Raw genomic sequence first — 22,700 nt, forward strand, 5'->3', positions numbered from 1 at the left:
GGGGGGAACTTCCCCTCTCCCCGCCGACTGTGGGCAAGGCTTTTCCCTCATGCTGCCACCCCTCCAGCACCCAAAAAACGGCCCCGAGCGGGCCCCAGGGGGGGGGCCGGGCCCCCCCGCGGGCGCAGGCGCTGCAGGGCCTATTGCTACGCCCCTGCTTCTGCCAATTCTCCAGGGCTGGAAACGGAGTAGAAGCCACTGGCAATGGGGTGAACTTAGGTGACCTTCCTGTCACCACCTGAAATGGGGAAAAACCTGAGGAGGAGCTTTTCACATTGTTGTGTGCAAATTCTGCAAACGGCAAGAATTTGACCCAGTCGTTTTGAGCATCCGCAACGTAGCACCTCAGAAATTGTTCCAGAGACTGATTGGTTCTCTTGGTCTGGCCATTGGTCTGTGGGTGGTAGCCTGATGAAAAAGAAAGCTCCATGTCTAACTGATGGCAGAATGCCCTCCAAAACTTGGAAACAAATTGGACTCCCCGATCTGACACTATATTTTCCGGAATGCCATGCAGCCGGAAAATATGCTGGATGAAGAGATCGGCCAATTCCTGGGCCGAGGGGAGTCCTTTCAGGGGGACAAAATGGGCCATCTTACTGAATCGATCGACTACCACCCAAATGACCGTCATGCCCTCAGACCTGGGGAGTTCGCCCACAAAATCTATGGATAAATGGGTCCATGGCTCGCTCGGGACTGGTAAGGGCTGCAATGTCCCAACAGGTGCCTGACGGGAGGGTTTGCTCCTAGCACACACTGCACATTCTCTCACATACTCTTTGCAGTCAGTTGCCAATGACGGCCACCAAGCACACCTAGCAATGAGGTCCTGAGTTCTGGTGGCCCCAGGATGCCCAGCATTCTTGTGGGAATGGAACAACTGTAGTATTTGTAGACAAAAAGGCAATGGTAGAAACATGACCCCCTCAGGCTTCCCCTCTGGTACATCCTGTTGGAATGGACCCAACGTCTCTGTCCAGTCCCTCCAGGTCTCAGTGGCTGCCAGAACCACCTTCTGAGGGAGAATGGTTTCTGGGTCTGAGGGCTGTGCTGTCTCGGGCTCAAAACATCTGGATAAGGCATCGGCCTTGATGTTTTTACTACCAGGGGTATACGTGATTACAAATCTGAATCTTGAGAAAAATAATGACCACCGAGCCTGCCGGGGGCTAAGCCTCTTAGCGCCCTCAATGTATTCCAAATTATTGTGGTCAGTGTAAACATTAATGGTATGTTCTGCCCCTTCTAGCCAATGTCGCCATTCTTCAAAGGCCAACTTGATGGCTAGAAGTTCCCTATTGCCTATATCGTAGTTTTTCTCTGCGGGTGAAAACCTACGGGAGAAATAGGCACAAGGGTGCAATTTTCCCTGCAAACCAGAACGCTGAGACAGCACAGCCCCTACCCCTACCTCTGAGGCATCTACCTCCACGATAAAGGGATAGGTGATATCAACTTATCTCAATATGGGTGCAGAACAGAACAATTTCTTCAGGGTGGAGAAAGCAGCATGGGCCTCAGGGGACCAGTGGTGAGTATCTGCCCCTTTCTTGGTGAGACTGGTGAGAGGTGAGATCACCGTAGAGTACCCCTTTATGAACCTCCTATAGTAGTTGGCAAACCCCAGGAACCTCTGGAGCGCCTTCAGTCCTACAGGTTGGGGCCACTCCAAGACAGCTGAAACTTTTCCAGGGTCCATAGAGAGGTCAGAGGTCGAAATTATGTAACCCAGAAAGGCGACATAGGTCACTTCGAAAATGCACTTCTCCAACTTAGCATACAGCATATTTTGTCTTGATTTCCGTAACACAAACTTAACATGTTTCCTGTGCTCTGAGAGGTTGGACGAGAAAATTAGTATGTCGTCTAAATACACCAAGACAAATTTACCCAAAACCTCTCTGAAGACTTCATTAATCAGCTCCTGAAAGACGGCCGGGGCATTACACAACCCGAAGGGCATCACTAGGTACTCGTAGTGCCCGTCGGGCGTGTTAAAGGCCATCTTCCATTCATCACCGTCCCTGATGCGCACAAGGTTGTATGCACCCCTTAAATCAATTTTCGAGAAAATCTTAGCATTGGTGACTTGAATAAATAAATCCACAATTGCTAACTTCCAGCTAGAGCAATATCCTGCCTCTATCTGGCCAGCAGACGCCAGTCAGCCAATCAGGTGTACTGTCATACACCCTTTGCCTGCTGTACCAAATCTAGCAGGAATTAGATAAATTACCATTCAGGTGGGAGCCTTCGGTTGGACGCAATCGTGAATTGCATCGTTTACAGGGATGCCCCGTGTAGGCACATCTCCCACACGGTCCCCTCCCTAACCACTCACCTGTCAACCGCATCCTAGAAGCTGCAAAAAAGAAATTTAAAATCACAAACACTGGTCCACATGACAGCCCAGGGCCCCCAGGTCTCTCTCACTCACTGGGGCCCCCAAACCACCATGCGACACCTAGAGGGAAGTGTGGGCAAGCCCTGGACCTCTCACCTCCAGGGAACTCACCCCACCACCTCTAAACTGAATGCCAACTGCACAAAAACACAATTGCTAACTTCCAGCTAGAGCAATATCCTGCCTCTATCTGGCCAGCAGACGCCAGTCAGCCAATCAGGTGTACTGTCATACACCCTTTGCCTGCTGTACCAAATCTAGCAGGAATTACATAAATTAGCATTCAGGTGGGATGCTTCGGTTGGACGCAATCGTGAATTGCATCGTTTACAGGGACGCCCCGTGTAGGCACATCTCCCACACGGTCCCCTCCCTAACCACCCACCTGTCAACCGCATAGTAGAAGCTGCAAAAAAAGAAATTTAAAATCACAAACACTGGTCCACATGACAGCCCAGGGGCCCCAGGTCTGGAGCCCCTGGGCTGTCATGTGGACCAGTGTTTGTGTTGAGTAAATAAATCGTCTATTAAAGGCAAAGGATAACGATTTTTTACTGTGATTTTATTTAAGCCCCGATAATCAATGCATGGACGGAGGCCTCCATCCTTCTTTTTCACAAAAAAGAAACCTGCCCCAGCTGGGGACCGAGAAGGACGAATAAAACCTTTGGCTAAATTTTCTCGGATGTATTCTTGCATGGCTAATTTCTCTGGCCCAGATAAATTATAGAGATGACCTCTAGGGGGCATACAACCAGACCTGAGATCAATGGGGCAGTCAAAAGGACGGTGTGGCGGAAGTTTATCTGCTGACTTGGGACAAAACACGTCCGCAAATTCTGAATACTGATCTGGCAATCCCTCCATGTGAATCTTGGTTTTACCTAAGGTTACTAGACAATGATGATAACAATGGGTAGACCAGCTCGTTAACTGACCTGTAGCCCAATTGATCTGAGGCGAGTGAATTTGTAACCATGGCATGCCAAGAATGATCGTGCAGGTTGTCATTCGTAACACCAGGAATTGTAAACTTTCCTTATGTAACACCCCTATTGTGACCCCTAACTCTGGGGTCTGAGACAAAGGGTGGTTACTCTGCAGGGGGGAATCATCCACCGCAGTGACCCGAATCTGTGGTTTAATGGGGAGATCGGGATCCCCAATTTCTTAGCAAATTCATGATCCATAAAATTGGCTGCTGAGCCACAATCAATGAAGGCCTCAGTGGTCTCTGTCTTATCCCTCCAAGATATAGTACAAGGGAGAAGCAAACATTTATCATCTAGAGGTAATGACTGCGCGCCTAGGGTATTACCTCAGACTACACCTAGGCGGCAGCGTTTCCCGACTTCTTTGGACAATTCTACACTTTATATCCCCCCTCTGCACAGTACAGACAAAGCTGTTCTGTTTCTCTGCGCTTCCGTTCCACCCGGAACAATCTTGACCGACCAATCTGCATTGGTTCTGGTGGAGGTGAAGCGGGTGGAGATGGAACAGATGGAGGCGCTGCGTAGGACAAGTATCTCACATTGTTCCTACCCTGGGTCTGTCTTTGATATCGTAGACGACGATCAATTCTGATGGCTAATGAAATGGCCTCATCAATAGATTTCGGCTCAGGATGACCCAGCATTAAATCAGAAACTGCGTCTGACAACCCTGATAAGAAACAGTCTAGAAGAGCGAATGCTTCCCATCTAGCTGACACTGCCCATTTCCTAAACTCCGCAGCATAGTTCTGTACCGGACCTTTGCCCTGCCGTAACATCTTGAGCTTCCACTCAGCAGTAGAGGCAATGTCCGGATCATCATAAATTATGGCCATAGCTTTAAAAAAACTCTTCCACTGAGGTTAGGGCCTGATCCCCTGTCTGAAGACTATATGCCCAAGTATGGGAATCCCCTGACAATAAAGTCTTAATAAAGGTTACCCTCTGTGCCACGGTTCCTGATGAATTAGGACTTAACTCAAAGTATGATAACACTCTATTTCTAAAATTCCGGAAGTCAGATCTGTGACCAGAAAACCTTTCAGGTACAGACATGCGTATGTCTGTGCTAGGAGGAGATCGCACTGCATTCACAGCCGTCTGAAAGACTTCTACAGTCCCAGACAAAGCGTTGATTTGGGTCTGGTGACTGTCCAGCATTCGGGTGTAATTCTCCACCGTAGTGGTGAGTGCATCAAGACGGCTGCTAAGTGCATCCATTTGGGTTTGGTCTGCCGTTCTGTAACGATCGGTGTCAGCACGCAGAGAGAATCTGATTATTGATGATCTGCAGAATCACTGATAATACAGATATATTACTAACCTCTGGACACCTATGTATATAAGAGTGTTTGGTGTAACAGTAATACTTTGAGAAACACACCTGATGAGCAGGTGATCTTGGCAGTATAGGCAATACTGCTTTTAGAGAATATAGGAACCTTCCAGCAGCCTGAGACTCTCCAAGGGGTGGAGTCAGGCTGGAAGTAGGAAGGACCAGAGAGTGAGTGACACCAGAAAGTGTATGTCTCTATCTGATCCGGAGACTATCTCTTAAGGGGAGAGATAGCTCTCGAGGTCGGGCAAGCCAGGTCGGCAACACACGGACAGACAAAGTACAAAGACAGAAGGCTGATTCGGTATCCAAGGCAAGCAGGGTTTGGCAACGGAATATCAGATGTGCAAGGTACCGAATCAGAGATCAGAGGAGTAGTCAGGAAAGCAATAAGTCATAACAGATATTAAACAATGCCTAGTCTGGGTGTGAGGTCCGTGGTCTCTACACCCTGGAACTAGTCTGATGTATAACAGAATGGTAATACAAGTTCCCTAGTCTGGGTGTGAGGTCCGTGGTCTCTACACCCTGGAACTAGTCTGATGTATAACAGAATGATAACACAAGTTCCCTAGTCTTGGGTGTGAGGTCCGTGATCTCTACACCCTGGAACTAGTCTAACATATAACAGAATGATAACACAAGTTCCCTAGTCTTGGGTGTGAGGTCCGTGGTCTCTACACCCTGGAACTAGTCTGATGAACAACAGAATGATAACACAAGTTCCCTAGTCTGGGTGTGAGGTCCTTGGTCTCTACACCCTGGTACGAGTCTGAAGAATAACAGAATGATAATACAAGTAATTTGGCTCAGTGTGAATTCCCAGGTCCTCCTGGTTCAAACACACTGTTGGATCTGACTAAGGTTTGAGTGCTTCCACGTAGTGTTCACAACGGCAGACAACTTGTGACTGGCCAGCAGTAACTATATATGGAGTAGTATGTCCGGCTTGGTCAGCTGATCCCCCCTTGCCCACCATAAAAGTCCTGCTCTCAGCGCGCGCGCGAGTATTCCTAAGCCTGTGTGAACTAACAGACTCAGCCACACCAGACACACGCTGCTGCGTGCAAACTGCCGCGCTGGACGCGGAACCAGCCGCCTTGCTGTCAATACATGCGGCGGCTTTTCCGCGTTCTGCCATGTTACCAGACGCACGCTTCCGTGTGCAAACCCCCACATTGGACGTGGAATCAGCCGCCTTGCTGTCAGCACACGTGGCGGCTTTTCCGCGTTCTCTCACAAGAAGTCTGATTGAACATGTGTGTGATACATTGTCCAGATTTTTCAAATGTTGCAATCAAAAACTGACTGAACGTTTCGAATTGAAAAGAAATTGTATTGTGTGTGGTCACCTTTAGAGTGATCTCATATACAGGATCTTCTCAAAAAATTAGCATATTGTGATAAAGTTCATTATTTTCTGTAATGTACTGATAAACATTAGACTTTCATATATTTTAGATTTAAATACACACAACTGAAGTAGTTCAAGCCTTTTATTGTTTTAATATTGATGATTTTGGCATAAAGCTCATGAAAACCCAAATATCCTATCTCAAAAAATTAGCATATTTCATCCGACCAATAAAAGAAAAGTGTTTTTAAAACAAAAAAAAGTCAACCTTCAAATAATTATGTTAAGTTATGCACTCAATACTTGGTCGGGAATCCTTTTGCAGAAATGACTGCTTCAATGCGGCGTGGCATGGAGGCAATCAGCCTGTGGCACTGCTCAGGTGTTATGGAGGCCCAGGAGGCTTCGATAGCGGCCTTAAGCTCTTCCAAAGTGTTGGGTCTTGCATCTCTCAACTTTCTCTTCACAATATCCCACAGATTCTCTATGGGGTTCAGGTCAGGAGAGTTGGCAGGCCAATTGAGCACAGTAATACCATGGTCAGTAAACCATTTACCAGTGGTTTTGGCACTGTGAGCAGGTGCCAGGTCGTGCTGAAAATGAAATCTTCATCTCCATAAAGCTTTTCAGCAGATGGAAGCATGAAGTGTTCCAAAATCTCCTGATAGCTAGCTGCATTGACCCTGCCCTTGATAAAACACAGTGGACCAACACCAGCAGCTGACATGGCACCCCAGACCATCACTGACTGTGGGTACTTGACACTGGACTTCAGGCATTTGGGCATTTCCCTCTCCCAAGTCTTCCTCCAGACTCTGGCACCTTGATTTCCGAATGACATGTAAAAGTTGCTTTCATCCGAAAAAAGTACTTTGGACCACTGAGCAACAGTCCAGTGCTGCTTCTCTGTAGCCCAGGTCAGGCGCTTCTGCCGCTGTTTCTGGTTCAAAAGTGGGTTAATGCTTCCATCTGCTGAAAAGCTTTATGGAGATGAAGATTTCATTTTTCAGCACGACCTGGCACCTGCTCACAGTGCCAAAACCACGGGTAAATGGTTTACTGACCATGGTATTACTTTGCTCAAATGGCCTGCCAACTCTCCTGACCTGAACCCCATAGAGAATCTGTGGGATATTGTAAAGAGGAAGTTGAGAGACGCAAGACCCAACACTCTGGATGAGCTTAAGGCCACTATCGAAGCATCCTGGGCCTCCATAACACCTGAGCAGTGCCACAGGCTGATTGCCTCCATGCCACGCCGCTAGTGTTGGGCGAACATCTAGATGTTCGGGTTCGGGCCGAACAGGCCGAACATGGCCGCGATGTTCGGGTGTTCGACCCGAACTCCGAACATAATGGAAGTCAATGGGGACCCGAACTTTTGTGCTTTGTAAAGCCTCCTTACATGCTACATACCCCAAATTTACAGGGTATGTGCACCTTGGGAGTGGGTACAAGAGGGAAAAAAATTTAGCAAAAAGAGCTTATAGTTTTTGAGAAAATTGATTGTAAAGTTTCAAAGGAAAAATTGTCTTTTAAATGCTGAAAATGTCATGTTTCTTTGCACAGGTAACATGGTTTTTACCGCCAGGCAGTCATAAATGTAATAAAGAGAAGAGGTTCCATAAACAGGGACCGGTAACGCTAACCCAGCAGCAGCAGCAGCACACGTGATGGAACAGGAGGAGGCGCAGGAGGAGAAGGCCACGCTTTTTGAGACACAACAACCCAGGCCTTGCATGAGGACAAGAAGCGTGCGGATAGCATGCTTTTTACCGCCATGCAGTCATAAATGTAATAAAGATAAGAGGTTCAATAAACAGGGACCGGTAACGCTAACCCAGCAGCAGCAGCAGCACACGTGATGGAACAGGAGGAGGCGCAGGAGGAGAAGGCCACGCTTTTTGAGACACAACAACCCAGGCCTTGCATGAGGACAAGAAGCGTGCGGATATAGCAGCAATGCTTTTTGCCGCCATGCAGTCATAAATGTAATAAAGAGAAGAGGCTCAATAAACAGGGACCGGTAACGCTAACCCAGCAGCAGCAGCAGCACAGAGCACACGTGACGGAACAGGAGGAGGCGCAGGAGGAGAAGGCCACGCTTTGAGACACAACAACCCAGGCCTTGCATGAGGACAAGAAGCGTGCAGATAGCATGCTTTTTACCGCCATGCAGTCATAAATGTAATAAAGATAAGAGGTTCAATAAACAGGGACCGGTAACGCTAACCCAGCAGCAGCAGCAGCAGCACAGAGCACACATGATGGAACAGGAGGAGGCGCAGGAGGAGAAGGCTACGCTTTGAGACACAACAACCCAGGCCTTGCATGAGGACAAGAAGCGTGCGGATATAGCAATGCTTTTTGCCGCCATGCAGTCATAAATGTAATACAGATGAGAGGTTCAATAAACAGGGACCGGTAACGCTAACCCAGCAGCAGCAGCAGCACAGAGCACACGTGATGGAACAGGAGGAGGCGCAGGAGGAGAAGGCCACGCTTTTTGAGACGCAACCCAGGCCTTGCATGAGGACAAAAAGCGTGCGGATATAGCAATGCTTTTTGCCGCCATGCAGTCATAAATGTAATACAGATGAGAGGTTCAATAAACAGGGACCGGTAACGCTAACCCAGCAGCAGCAGCAGCACAGAGCACACGTGATGGAACAGGAGGAGGCGCAGGAGGAGAAGGCCACGCTTTTTGAGACGCAACCCAGGCCTTGCATGAGGACAAAAAGCGTGCGGATATAGCAATGCTTTTTGCCGCCATGCAGTCATAAATGTAATACAGATGAGAGGTTCCATAAACAGGGACCGGAAACGCTAACCCAGCAGCAGCAGCACACGTGATGGAACAGGAGCAGGCGCAGGAGGAGAAGGCCATGCTTTTTGAGACACAACAACCCAGGCCTTGCATGAGGACAAAAAGCGTGCGGATATAGCAGCAATGCTTTTTGCCGCCATGCAGTCATAAATGTAATACAGATGAGAGGTTCAATAAACAGGGACCGGAAACGCTAAACCATCCCAGATGTTCATTGGTCATGTTACTTGGTTGGGGTCCTGGAGTGTTGCGTAGTCATTTCCAATCCAGGATTGATTCATTTTAATTTGAGTCAGACGGTCTGCATTTTCTGTGGAGAGGCGGATACGTGAACCTTGCAGGCAACGGCATTCTTCAAGCTTCGGGTTATTTTGCTGACCACGTGCTCATGCAACTCAGGCACTGCAGAGCGCGCAAAGTGGTAGCGGCTGGGAACCACGTAACGTGGGATGGCCACTGACATCATGCCCTTGAAGCTGTTTGTCTCCACCACTCGATATGGCAGCATTTCGCAGGCCAGAAGCTTGGCTATGCTGGCTCTTACTGCCACGGCCCGGGGGTCATTTGCTGGCAATTTCCTCTTGCGCTCAAACATCTCCGAGACAGACAACTGAACCGTAGGGCTGCACAACGAAGGGCTGTTGGTTGTTGTGTTTGATGAACACTGGGAGACCTCAAGAGCACTACTCCGGAAAGTGACAGTGTCAGCGTCATCTGATTTTTTGGAATGTTTTGAACCACGCAATGGCTGGGCTACTGCTGCTGCTGAGGCGGGTCTGGTGGTGAGTCTGGTGAACCCAAGGGAGGCAGTGTTGCTGGTGGTACCCTGTCCTGCCGCGTTTGCCCACAGAGTGGGATGTTTGGATAGCATGTGGCGGCTCATGCTGGTGGTGGAGAGGTTGTTAATACTTTTCCCCCTGCTCAGGCGGGTCTTGCACACCTTGCAAATCGCCATGGTAACATCCTCAGTGCAGTCTTCAAAGAAAGCCCAGAATTTGGAGCACCTGCCTTGCTGGCGATTTCTGTTTGCGCCTCTTTTGCCTCTCACTTGAACTTCCACGCTTGTGGTGCCTGAAATTGCGCGCCGCCTACCTTGTGGCACAAGGCGAACTCGTGCAGCAGTGGGTTCTTCAACAGACTCATCTGTGCTGCTGCTACGACGGCGATGTTCTCGTTCACAAACAAAATCTGGGTCTATGTCCACATTGTCCATACCCTCCTCTTCCATCTCCTCAAACTCGTCATATGTCATTGTGGGGGGCCGCCGCCGTGGAGTACAGCTCCCCAGCACAACCGTCAGGGGAAACACCTCTTCCCTTGCCCCTCCCTCTTTCACCGGATTTCTTCCTCATTTCACTTATCCTTACAGTACACGCTGACTGGCAGCAGTACAGTGGCAGTACAGAAATGCTATACAGTGGTGGGTGAGCGGTGTACCACTATTGCCAGCAGCGACACAGAGCACAATGCTATACAGTGGCGGGTGAGCGGTGTACTACTGTTCCCAGCAGACAAAGAGTGGCAGTAAACACAATGCTATATAGTGTGGCTGAGCCGTGTACACAGAGTGGCAGTAAACACAATGCTATATAGTCTGCTATATAGTCACCCCGAACGGGGTGATGTTCTGCAGCACCCGAACAGTGGCGAACACTGTTCGCCCAACACTACTGGGAACGCAGATTTTAGTACCTAAACACACGATACAACATGTTTTCCGGGGTCGGACTCTGAGGCACATACAGATGGTCCCGATCATCATCCTCATCATACAACTCTTCTCCTGAGTCTGACCCACCCACCACCTCTGCCACCCCAACATCCCCAGACACAGTCACAGACCCCTCATCGTCCTCAACATTAACTTGGGATGCTGGCCTGAGCCCGACCTCCTCCTCCACATCAGGCCCCATCATCCCCTCAATGGCAGCCCTCATTAATCGCTCTGGCGCCGGACCGATGGACACAACGTTCTCCTCCGGGGAGGGCTGCTGCTGACCACTGGCTGCTGGGGTGGATGTTATAGCTTGCGTGGGGCGTTGGCTGTTGCTGTTGTTGGGAGTGCTGCTCACAGCGGAGGTCTCTGAGGAACTCATGGTGAGCTCATATAGTGGTTGACGGTGAGTGGAGTATTACTGATCCCAGCAATATACACACTGACTGGCAGAGTACGCAATGCTATATAGTCTGGCTGAGCCGTGTACACAGAGTGGCAGTGAACAATGCTATATAGTCTGGCTGAGCGGTGTACACAGAGTGGCAGTACACACAATGCTATATAGTCTGGCTGAGCCATGTACACAGAGTGGCAGTAAACAATGGTATATAGTCTGGCTGAGCGGTGTACACAGAGTGTCAGTAAACAATGGTATATAGTCTGGCTGAGCGGTGTACACAGAGTGTCAGTAAACAATGGTATATAGTCTGGCTGAGCGGTGTACACAGAGTGTCAGTAAACAATGGTATATAGTCTGGCTGAGCGGTGTACACCGAGTGTCAGTAAACAATGGTATATAGTCTGGCTGAGCGGTGTACACAGAGTGTCAGTAAACAATGGTATATAGTCTGGCTGAGCGGTGTACACAGAGTGTCAGTAAACAATGGTATATAGTCTGGCTGAGCGGTGTACACAGAGTGTCAGTAAACAATGGTATATAGTCTGGCTGAGCGGTGTACACAGAGTGGCAGTACACACAATGCTATATAGTCTGGCTGAGCGGTGTACACAGAGTGGCAGTACACACAATGCTATAGAGTCTGGCTGAGCGGTGTACACAGAGTGGCAGTACACACAATGCTATGTAGTCTGGCTGAGCGGTGTACACAGAGTGGCAGTAAACACAATGCTATATATAGCGTGGCTGAGCGAGGTGCACAGTGGCAGTACACACAATGCTATATAGTCAGGCTGAGCCGTGTACACAGAGTGGCAGTACACACAATGCTATATAGTGTGGCTGAGCGAGCGGTGTACTACTATTCCCAGCAGACACAGAACAGTAAACACAATGCTATATAGTGTGGGTGAGCGAGCGGTGTACCACTATTCCCAGCAGACACAGAACAGTAAACAGAATGCTATATAGTGTGGCTGAACGAGCGGTGTACCACTATTCCCAGCAGACACAGAACAGTAAACAGAATGCTATATAGTGTGGCTGAGCGAGCGGTGTACCACTATTCCCAGCAGACACAGAACAGTGAACAGAATGCTATATAGTGTGGCTGAGCGAGCGGTGTACTACTATTCCCAGCAGACACAGAACAGTAAACAGAATGCTATATAGTGTGGCTGAGCGAGGTACACAGAGTGGCAGTAAACAGAATGCTATATAGTGTGGCTGAGCGAGCGGTGTACTACTGTTCCCAGCAGCGACACACAATGACTGGGGGGGACCCTGGCTAGCGTGGCTGGAGAGCGAACTACCCTGCCTGCCTACCCAAAGCTAAACCCACAGAGAAATGGCGGAGATATGACGTGGTTCGGGTATTTATTTACCCGAACCACGTGACCGTTCGGCCAATCAGAGCGCGTTCGGGCCCGAACCACGTGACCCGTTCGGCCAATCACAGCGCTAGCCGAACGTTCGGGGAACGTTCGGCCATGCGCTCTTAGTTCGGCCATGTGGCCGAACGGTTTGGCCGAGCACCGTCAGGTGTTCGGCCGAACTCGAACATCACCCGAACAGGGTGATGTTCTGCAGAACCCGAACAGTGGCGAACACTGTTCGCCCATCACTACACGCCGCATTGAAGCAGTCATTTCTGCAAAAGGATTCCCGACCAAGTATTGAGCGCATAACTGAACATAATTATTTGAAGGTTGACTTTTTTTGTTTTAAAAACACTTTTCTTTTATTGGTCGGATGAAATATGCTAATTTTTTGAGATAGGAAATTTGGGTTTTCATGAGCTTTATGCCAAAATCATCAATATTAAAACAATAAAAGGCTTGAACTACTTCAGTTGTGTGTATTTGAATCTAAAATATATGAAAGTCTAATGTTTATCAGTAAATTACAGAAAATAATGAACTTTATCACAATATGCAAATTTTTTGAGAAGATCCTGTACTATATGGTAGTGTCAAATCACTGCTGTCTAACTTCTTAAAGAAGAACTCTGTGAAGCTTTGTTGAGTAAGAATTACATTTGTAATTTATATATGTTCACCCTTCAGCTCTTTTTCAGCTACAGATTTAATTACTCACCAAGCTGTCTATCTTGTCAGCCCTCAGACTGATTTTAGACAAAACAAAATGCTTGATCCAGAGAGAACAGAACAAGTGGGTACTTATATAAATTGTTGAAGCAGCAGAAGCTTTTGAAAACAAAGCTAGGTCAAATTACATATATAAAATAAAATAAATTCTCAAAAAAAATAAAACAGGAGAAAAAGCTATTTAAATATGAATTTCAAGAACTGATATAGCTTGGGGGATACTTAGTGGAGTCATTCTGTAAGGGAAAAACTGATAAAACTAATTTCACTTGGTTAAATCTGAGAACCTCAAAATGCTTCATATAGCCATATTTAAGTTTATTTGGGATAATAAAAAGCCCAGGATACCCAGAATGCTTTTGCATAAGCTTTCAGGGGGTCTTTCTGTCCAAAAGCTTTTCAGATACTTTACTGTGGCTCAATTAGCCCTCTTACCTATGATTTACTCCCAAACTCACACACCTAGATGGGTGGATATAGAATGAGCTTATGGATTGCTATACGTGAAGAGGGATCCCTGTGGGCACAAACTTTGATGAAACCACCCCTTACTACACTACATTCACTTTGAAGATTTGGATAAAGTCCTGGACTGGTTCATTTATGAGTCTAAATGGTCCAATATGCCTGAACTTTTTTATAATCCTGACTTTGAGGCTGGATGTTATCTGCGTGTCTACTCAATCTAGGGGATCTTGTGTCGAATAATAGAGTTTGGAGCCTACCGTCACTTCGGGAGGAGATTAGTGTCCCTGAAAGTGAATTCTATAGGGCTACACAAGTATACCACTTCCTAAATAGCGTATGCTCACAAAATAACTTGCCATGGGTGACTTCCTTTGAGCCACTCTGCAAGTCAGACCCTCTCCGCAAAGGCACATCATCTTTTTTTATATTCTATCCTAAACCAACATTTTACAGAAGATAAATTGAGGTTTATGAAGTTATGGGAGAAAGATTTTGTACCTTAGACAATGAACAATGGTGCCAGTGTGTAGAGACTCTGGGTAATGGAAGTTTGCAGACAACTCATATGGAAGTTTCTCTTCAAGTGTTACACAGGATCTATCTTGTCCCCTCAAGTATTCATTGCTTGGACTCCTCTGTATCGCCCTTTTGCTTCAGAGGCTGTAAGGTGGAAGGCACATTTCTTCATACTTGGTGGTCATGCCTGGTAGTAAATAAAATATGGTCAAAACTGCTGGGTGGTATTGGAAAAATTTTAAAAAATATCCTTTACTAAGGACCCCAAAATATTGTTATTATGAGTCTTCCACACTTAAAGTGAACCTGAGATAATTCACTAGCCCATATTTATACTTACCCGGGGCTTCCTCCAGCCCCATGAGCACTGTGGCCTCCCTCGCTGTCCTCGTCAGTCCCTTCGTTTTTCCGCATTAACTCCTGATATTCAAACCCCTCATCATGCTCCATGGGATGTGAACACAGCGGGGCATGCATCCAGCTGTGCTGCGCATGCGCAGAAGCCAACAACTGGCGGCAACTGACCGGATTACCGGGAGTCGTAGAGCCAGGACGGAGGGGCCGAAGAGGATGGCGAGGCCAGCCACGCTGCTCATTGGTCTGGAGGCAGCCCTAGATAAGTATAAATCTCTGGTACACTTTAAACATGCCCAGCTGGCAGTAGCCACCTAGACATACAGTATATTGCCTCCCAAAGAAGACAGATGGATCTCCATTTTAAGCGTATGCTAGAGAAACCAAGTTTTATTTTATGCCGTGGACCTGTTGAGTAACATAGATATATGTTGTTTTGTTTGACTATCTACTATGATAGAAGTATATGTGATAAGTGATTGTTAATTAAACTCCTTTATTTGGGTGGGATGTTAACCCAAAAGTGGTACTGTTAGCCACCATTTTGCAAATTTACTATTTTCTATATTGTGCTATCTTTTTACAAAATATTTTTGAAACTAAAACTCATTTCACTTAGTATTGTTCCCAACTTGTTCCTCCAGCCACCTTTTTTTGTGCGATTAGCTGCACTCTAAGAAGCTCATTTAATGTGCTTAAAAGATCATCATCGCAATCCCTCGATTAGTGTTGCCTTAGTTGGCTAAGTACTGTTGCACCCAAACCTGGCACAACTGAAATGAAGACTAGGGAAACATTGTATGAGCATACAATGTTCCCGTATTCTGCTAGTACTCATCTCCCAATATATTGTTAGTCATCTCACCACTTCTTCCTATTGTAGTGGAATCTGTGCTTTTCTGTATCCCTTCTCTTCCACTGTTTTCTTCCTTTTTCACATCTGCTATCTTGCATGCTGCATTATGCCCACTTTCAGTTCCCATGGCATCCTGCCAGTAAAAGGCTACGGGTTCTTTTCTGAGGTGAATTTGAATTTCCTGCAATGCTTCCTATTAGTCCATCGCTCTGTATGAATGGGCCAATAGGAAGCCCTAGCAGGAAATTTATGTGGGAGTTTTAAGCATTGTAGCAGTAGAATACAGAACAAATGGACAGCAAGCAGTTAGCTGTAAGCAAGTTAAAATTAGAAGCAATGAAGAACAAAGAAGAATGCAAAATAATTGCAGAGGATTTAGTCATTGGCATTCATGACCTTGCCCTGGCATGGCTCTCATCCTACCTCTCCAACCACTGCTTCACAACATCCTTCAATGAGTCCTCATCCACCCCATCCACCTCTCAGTGGGCGTCCCCAAAGGCTAGGTCCTTCGCCCCCTACTGTTCTCCCTATACACATCCTCCATTGGCAAGGTTATCTCCTCCATGGGTTTTAAATATCATCTGTATGCAGATGACACCCAGATCTACCTCCACACCCCTGACATATCCACCACTACCATGTACAAGGTCTCCTCCTGCCTATCAGTCATCTCCTCCTGAATTTCTGCTAGGTTCCTGAAACTAAACATGGACAAAACTGAATTTATGATCTTCCCACCTGGGCCATCCCTGACCCTCCCAGAGGTGAATGTCACTGTTAACCACACTACCATTCACCCTACCTCTCAAGCCCGCTGTCTGGGTGTCACCCTGGACTCCGCACTCTCCTTCACCCCCCACATCCAAAACCTCACAAAGTCCTACAACTTCCATCTCCGTAACATCTGCAAGATCTGCCCTTTCCTGACCTCTGTCACCACCAAACTTCTCATCCATGCCCTCATAATTTTCCGCCTTGACTACCGCAATGCCCTTCTGTCTGGTCTCTCTATGACCCAAATTGCACCACTGCAGACTTTCATGAATGCGGCAGCCAGAATTATCCACTCCTCCCATCGCTCCACCATGGCGGCTCCTCTCTGTGAATCCCTCCACTGGCTTCCTATCAAGTCCAGAATCAGATTCAAAATATTGTGTCTGGCTTACAAATCTGTCCACAAAACCTGCCCAACCTACATTTCCAATCTTACTCAGAGGTACACACCTAGCCACTCACTTCACTCCTCCAATAAACTTCACCTGACTGCTCCCTGCATCACCCAATCCATGCACGCCTCTAGGACTTCTCAAGAGCTGCTCCAACACTATGGAACTCTCTACCTTGCCCTATTAGGATTTCCCCCTCCTTCAACATCTTCAAGAAGGCCCTCAAAACTCACCTTTTCACTCTGGCCTAACCCCCCCCTCCCCCTCCCTCACTGGAGCTATAAATCTGTAGCTGAACTCTGGTCCCTTACCTTTCGTGTCCCTACCTCTCCTCTAGATTCAGCCTTCTGGCAGGGTCCTCCTCCTTATGTCTCCTACTTGTTCATGCACCTCAAGTACTCCACACCCATCCTATGGATCTGAGTGAACTCTTCAGTGAATTCGACTGGCCTAATCTCCATGCTCTCATCCAGTGACTGACTAATCATTACCTTGTACTCATGGGCCTCGATTCACGCGCTAACCCATATGTTAGCGCGTGAACGGGAAAGTTAATGCGCGCAAACCTTTACTATTACGCGCGTAAACCTGTACACACTAACCCGCGTGCTAAGTTTATCACGGCCGTGATAGCATTTATCACGGCTTTGTGAATCGAGGCCATACTGTGCTGCGTGATCTGGTTTGCATGTATTCCTGTATTGTCTTATTGCTGTATGTCACCCCTAAATATTGTCTGTAAGCTTGTCTAATGTCTAGCGCTGTGTAATATGTTGGCTCTTTATAAATACAATAAATAATAAATAAATAATTTAGTTCAAGAGCACTGCTACCACTGAGCAACAATGACTAAGGATCGCCATATGCTCACTCCAACCTGAATAATTGCAGATACCTTCTGTTTTAAAGAGAAACTCCAACCAAGAATTGAACTTTTTCCCAATCAGTAGCTGATACCCACTTTTACATGAGAAAGACAATGATTTTCACAAACAGACCATCAGGGGGCGCTGTGTGACTGATTTTGTGCTGAAACCCCTCCCACAAGAGGCTCTGAATACCGCGGTACTGCTGGCAAACTGCCACAATGTAACAATGTTCAGAGACAGGAAATAGCTGTTATTAGCTGTCTGTAACAGACAGAGCAGCTAGAAACAGCTAAATAACCTGCCCACAGTAACAATGTCACCATGTAATAAATGTCAGAATGTGAATCTGGGAGAGGAAAGATTTTACAATGAGCAAACACTGACTAAATCATTTATACATAATTATGGTAAAAAATGAAGCACTTTTTTTACTACATTATTTTCACTGGAGTTCCTCTTTAAGATTGCTAAATTCTGTTTTGCATAGCATTTTAGTAAGAGGGCTTTTGGTCCTTTTTAGCCCCTTACACACTCCTAGCAATTTTGGTTCTGAGCAATCTGTATCTTTGGGTGTTTCAACTCCTTTCCCATAGAGCTATACATTGATGAGGTTCAACCAGTTGCATGCTGGATTAGTATGGCTCTGTACAATTACCAAGCTGGCATATCATTGCATTCCAGCAGTTCTGGAGGTGTGTTTACTGTTTAACTTTCAGGGACAAAAGTTGATTTGCATATACAGCAGTGATGCATCGTGGCATACATCATATGATCACTCCAACCAGAATCGCAAATACCTTCTGTTTTTAAAAAGGAAAATTTCTATTTTGTGAATTCCCAAGCCCCCATCAAAAGCTACAGACTAACAGTCCTGTTGTTCTGTCACAACTGGTGGCAGAAACAGCATGAATGTACTGTAGCAAATTAATTAAAGACCTAGATCAGTCTGAAACTTTATTGGTGTTAAAATCCACTTCCTGTAGAGATGACAGTGCAATTGAATTTGAGAGACAGCTGTCTACATTCCTCCACCAATCCCATCATCACTTACATCAGGTAGTCAAGAAGAGTCGCAGTGGGGGGCAGCAGCAAGTTTCTCCCCATGTGCATAAATCACCTGGCCCTAAAGAAAGGGGAGGAGGGATGGGAAAATGAGTAGTTGGGTATAAAATAGAGTAAGTAGAGAGAAGACGGGAGAGTGAGAGAGGGAAGGAGGGCGGGCGGGAGGAAAGACGAGGAGAGGAAATAAAAATGGGAAGGAAATTGAGATAAGACAATAGCCATGTAGGAAAAACCTAAAAAATGAAGGTACCATACATTATTAACAAGGTAAATACAATAAAATGTTCAGAAAACTACAAACTATTCCCTGACAAGGTCAAAAGCCTTATGACATTTTTGTATTTATTTTTTTAGCTTAAAATGCGAGCTTTACTTAAAGCTGACAGGCTCACTGCACCTGGCAGGCCTGGCCACGCATCTCCTTCTTCGCTTTCCCATCTACAATAGTGCTATTGTAGACAGTAAAGAAGACTACAAGTCACCAGGCCTGTCGGGCCTGTCGGTGAATCGAAAGTAGCTGGCGGCGGGGGACAGGAGGATCCGATAGTGTCTGCGAGGGAACGGGCCGGAAGCAGGGGGCTGGTAGAAGCCCCAGGTGAGTAAAACAAATTTTTTTTCTAGGCTTAAGTGTCCCTGTAATTAAAAGATAACAACAGGACATATAATAATCACAGGTTGTCAAGATAATAAAAATACTGTAGAAATGTTACTTACAGTAGTGACGAGTATAACAGTAAAACAGCAAGACTTTTTTTTGAGTATAACAGCAAACTTTTTGAAGGTAGATAAAAGCCCAAGTTAGACTATCAGAAAAGTAAGGTATATAAATAAGTGGCATGCCAAATATTTTCATATGCAGCAGGATAATGATAATTTCCATAACCAGTTTCAAGAAAAACATATGGGGTTTTAACTAAACCCCTGTCCTCGCCAGGCTAACACTCACTAGGAATTTAACATGCTTTGCAGCAATGGACTACTAATGATGTTTTTAACCAAGGAAGGACTTGATAAAGGGCAATACAGCTAGCTGTGCTAAGTGTGAGGTGAGGTAATCCATGTATCTCAGATTTGTGTATATCTATTTGAGGCATCCCTACGTTGATAAATAGCCTCATGGAACATCCCATTTATGCATAAATGTGATAATTTGTTGCCAATATCTCAAACCACTGGACACAGCCATATCATATGAAAAAACGATTCCTGTGCTTAAGTTATACTTAGGGCAAAGAGTTGAGGTACCAGGTTTATATTTGGCTAACTTGACAGGTGTTAAGTATGCCCTGTACAAAACATATAAACTAAGTAATCTATCCAGAATGTGTGGGAAAAATTAGTGGGGAAGAAGTGGAAAGAGGAAGAAGTGGAAGAATTTTGAAGAGACTGGCTCGTCCAACCACATTAATTGGGAATTTACTCCAGGCCTGGGATTTAGCTGATAAATGCTGCATCATCAAGGCTGACCAATTAAAAGGGAAGAAGTCAAGAAGAAACTATGATATATGGATACCAAGGTATGTAATCTCCAATAACCCCGTGCAAAGGGGCAGAAGCCTGGACCGGGGGGGGGGGGGTAATATTAATGGGAAGGATAAAAAACTTACCCCAATTGACCATCAATCAGGAAGAGTGCTCTCTGTAAGGGGGGGGGGGGGGGTAGCAAGATACAATAGAATAACATCTACATAAAATTTCTATATGGAACGATTTGTAGATACCAACTATCAATGGGTGGATCAAATTTTCAAGAGCCAGGTCAAAAAGGAGAGGAAAGAGGGGGCACCCCTGCCTCATACTCAGGGATAGCATAAAGGAGTCTGAGATCCATCCATTCACGCTGATTCACTAAAGATACCATGCTCAAGCAGCCCAAGTTAATAAAAGCGAGCGCAGTCTACGTACGGCCCTGTCATCAGAGGACCAAGAACTTTTTTTTGGCATCACCATCAGGCTTTGTTCCCTGTCCCATCTCACATGAATACTTTATCAGCATGTTCCTTGTATTGCATCTTTTTGCATCATTGTTTGCTCAAAAAGAAGAGAACAATATTATCATTCCTCTCTTTCTTTTATCCAGCGGTGGCTGGAAGGTGTAATGGTTAAGGGCTCTGCCTCTGACACAGGAGACCTGGGTTCGAATCTCGGCTCTTGCTGTTCAGTAAGCCAGCACCTATTCAGTAGGAGACCTTAGGCAAGTCTTCCTAACACTGCTACTGCCTATAGAGCGCGTCCTAGTGGCTGCAGCTCTGGCGCTTTGAGTCCGCCAGGAGAAAAGCGCGATATAAATGTTCTGTGTTTGTTTGTTTGTTGTTTATAATGTATTGTAGATATAAATTTTTCTAATTTGTTACATTTTCCTTCCCATTCTCCGCTTTGTTTCTTGTTTCTGTGTATCTCTTATCAAATTAACCACTTAAGGACCAGGGCTGTTTTAAATGATCTGTGCTGCGTGGGCTCTCCAGCCCGCAGCACAGATCAGGATTGAAGCAGGGCGATCAGACTTCCCCCCTTTTTTCCCCACTAGGAGGATGTCCTGCTGGGGGGTCTGATCGCCGCTCTGTGTGGCCGAGTAGAGGGGGGCTCCTCAAAGCCCCCCTCTGCAGCGGTATTCCTCCCTCCCTCTCCTTCCCTCCCTCCCCTTCGCTCCATGGGCGGTCCTGTACCGCCTCTGATAGGCTTCAGCCTATCAGATGCCGGCGATCCCCGGGCCAATCAGAGGCACGGGGATCGCCGATCTCCTTTATGGCACTGCTGCGACAGCAGCGCTGTATGATGTAAACACAGGGGATTTCTTCCCCGCGTGTTTACATTTCGCCTGTGAGCCGTGATCAGAGGCTCGCAGGCTGTTCACGGAAACACCACTTTGACCTGCCGATGCCTATCGGCGTTAGGCGGTCGTTAAGTGGTTACCATGTACCAGTATTAGTAATGCTTTCAAACTACACATCAGTTGTATGTATTTGTTGTACAATTAGTTGTAAAAGCCTGCATATTCTGGCAAGCAAAAGCAAATGCAAATTTGCCTCTTGATTGAGCCAATTAGGCCAAGTTTGCAAAGCCAGATATGTCAGGTTTCACTTGGTGCTTGATGCACACACTTTTTCTTTCTTGTGGAGGTGGTTGGTGGATGGCCCTCTCTGAGGGGGCTGACTGCACCTACCTTTCCCTCGGGGTGTGGAGCATGGGAGCCACCCCTGAGCCCTAATCAGCTTGGGGTGGCCTATGCTTCACTCCTCTCTTTCGTGGTGCTCCCAAGTCACGCTCTTTTGGCACTTCATATGGACGCAATGCGTTACAAGGTAGGTACCTATCCTTTGGGAGGTGGGTGTGGACGGCTCTCCCTGGCGGTGGCCACGCTGGAGAGGGGGGGGGTCACCTGCACTTCTCAGCCTCTACAGCTACAGGGTCTCCGAGCAGTGAGAGGGCTTGGAGCTCTGTTCATGCTGCCCCTGTTTCATGGGAACATGGAGGGCCTCCTTGCGGTGCCCCTGGATAAGTGCTAAATGTAGCATGAACCCCGCTGGGCAAAATTTTGCAGTGCAATTAGTTGTAAAACTCTGCATATTCTGGCAAGCGAAAGCAAATACTAATTTGCATGAGCAATGCCTCTTGATTGGGCCAATTAGACCAAGTTTGCAAAGCCAAGTATATCAGGTTTCCCTTGGTGTTTTATGCACGCACTCTTGTTGTGAAATGTATTTGTACTTGTGTTGCTGGATATCCTAATTGTACAGTATGTTGGAATGCTGATGTGCTCATGTAGGGACAACAAAGAGATGATATGCCTATTCAGCAGTGATGCACTGTGGGACACCTCAGAGCTCACTCCAAGATGAATAATTGCAAATAACTTCTGTTTTAAGGAGGCAAACTTCTGTTTTGCATAGCTTTTTAGTAAGGAAGCTTTCTAATCTCTTTCAGTCCCTTACAAACTCCTAGGAGTTCTGGTTCACTATGAGCTTACTGCTGGGCAATCTGTAACTCTATTTTCAGAAAACTGTTTCTAAACAATGCTCTACAGCTTAGGTTCAACACATGGCACATGTACCCCAGAGGGCACTTTAGTTGTATCAAGTAGTACTTGAACTTGTCATAGTTAGAGTGGGGCCGAACCTCCGATTTTTGGTTCGCGAACCGGGTTCGCGAACTTCCGCGGAAGGTTCGGTTCGCGTAAAAGTTCGCGAACCGCAATAGACTTCAATGGGGATGCGAACTTTGAAAAAAAAAAATTATGCTGGCCACAAAAGTGATGGAAAAGATGT

The 22,700-nt window shown here is 46.5% G+C and overlaps 1 protein-coding gene across 11 annotated transcripts in view; it reads right to left on the reverse strand.

Annotated features, from left to right (window-relative positions):
- The window catches only part of CALCOCO2 (calcium binding and coiled-coil domain 2), a 755,339-nt gene that overhangs the window by 279,362 nt on the left and 453,277 nt on the right, over positions 1 to 22,700 (reverse strand). For all 11 annotated transcript variants that reach the window (XM_068263852.1, XM_068263854.1, XM_068263855.1 and 8 more), the window contains one exon: positions 14,108 to 14,312. The gene's annotated coding sequence lies outside the window, so the exon portion shown is untranslated. The remainder of the gene's footprint in view (positions 1 to 14,107; positions 14,313 to 22,700) is intronic.

This window comes from Hyperolius riggenbachi, chromosome 12, assembly GCF_040937935.1.
Source record: "Hyperolius riggenbachi isolate aHypRig1 chromosome 12, aHypRig1.pri, whole genome shotgun sequence".
Taxonomy (NCBI): Eukaryota; Metazoa; Chordata; class Amphibia; order Anura; family Hyperoliidae; genus Hyperolius; species Hyperolius riggenbachi.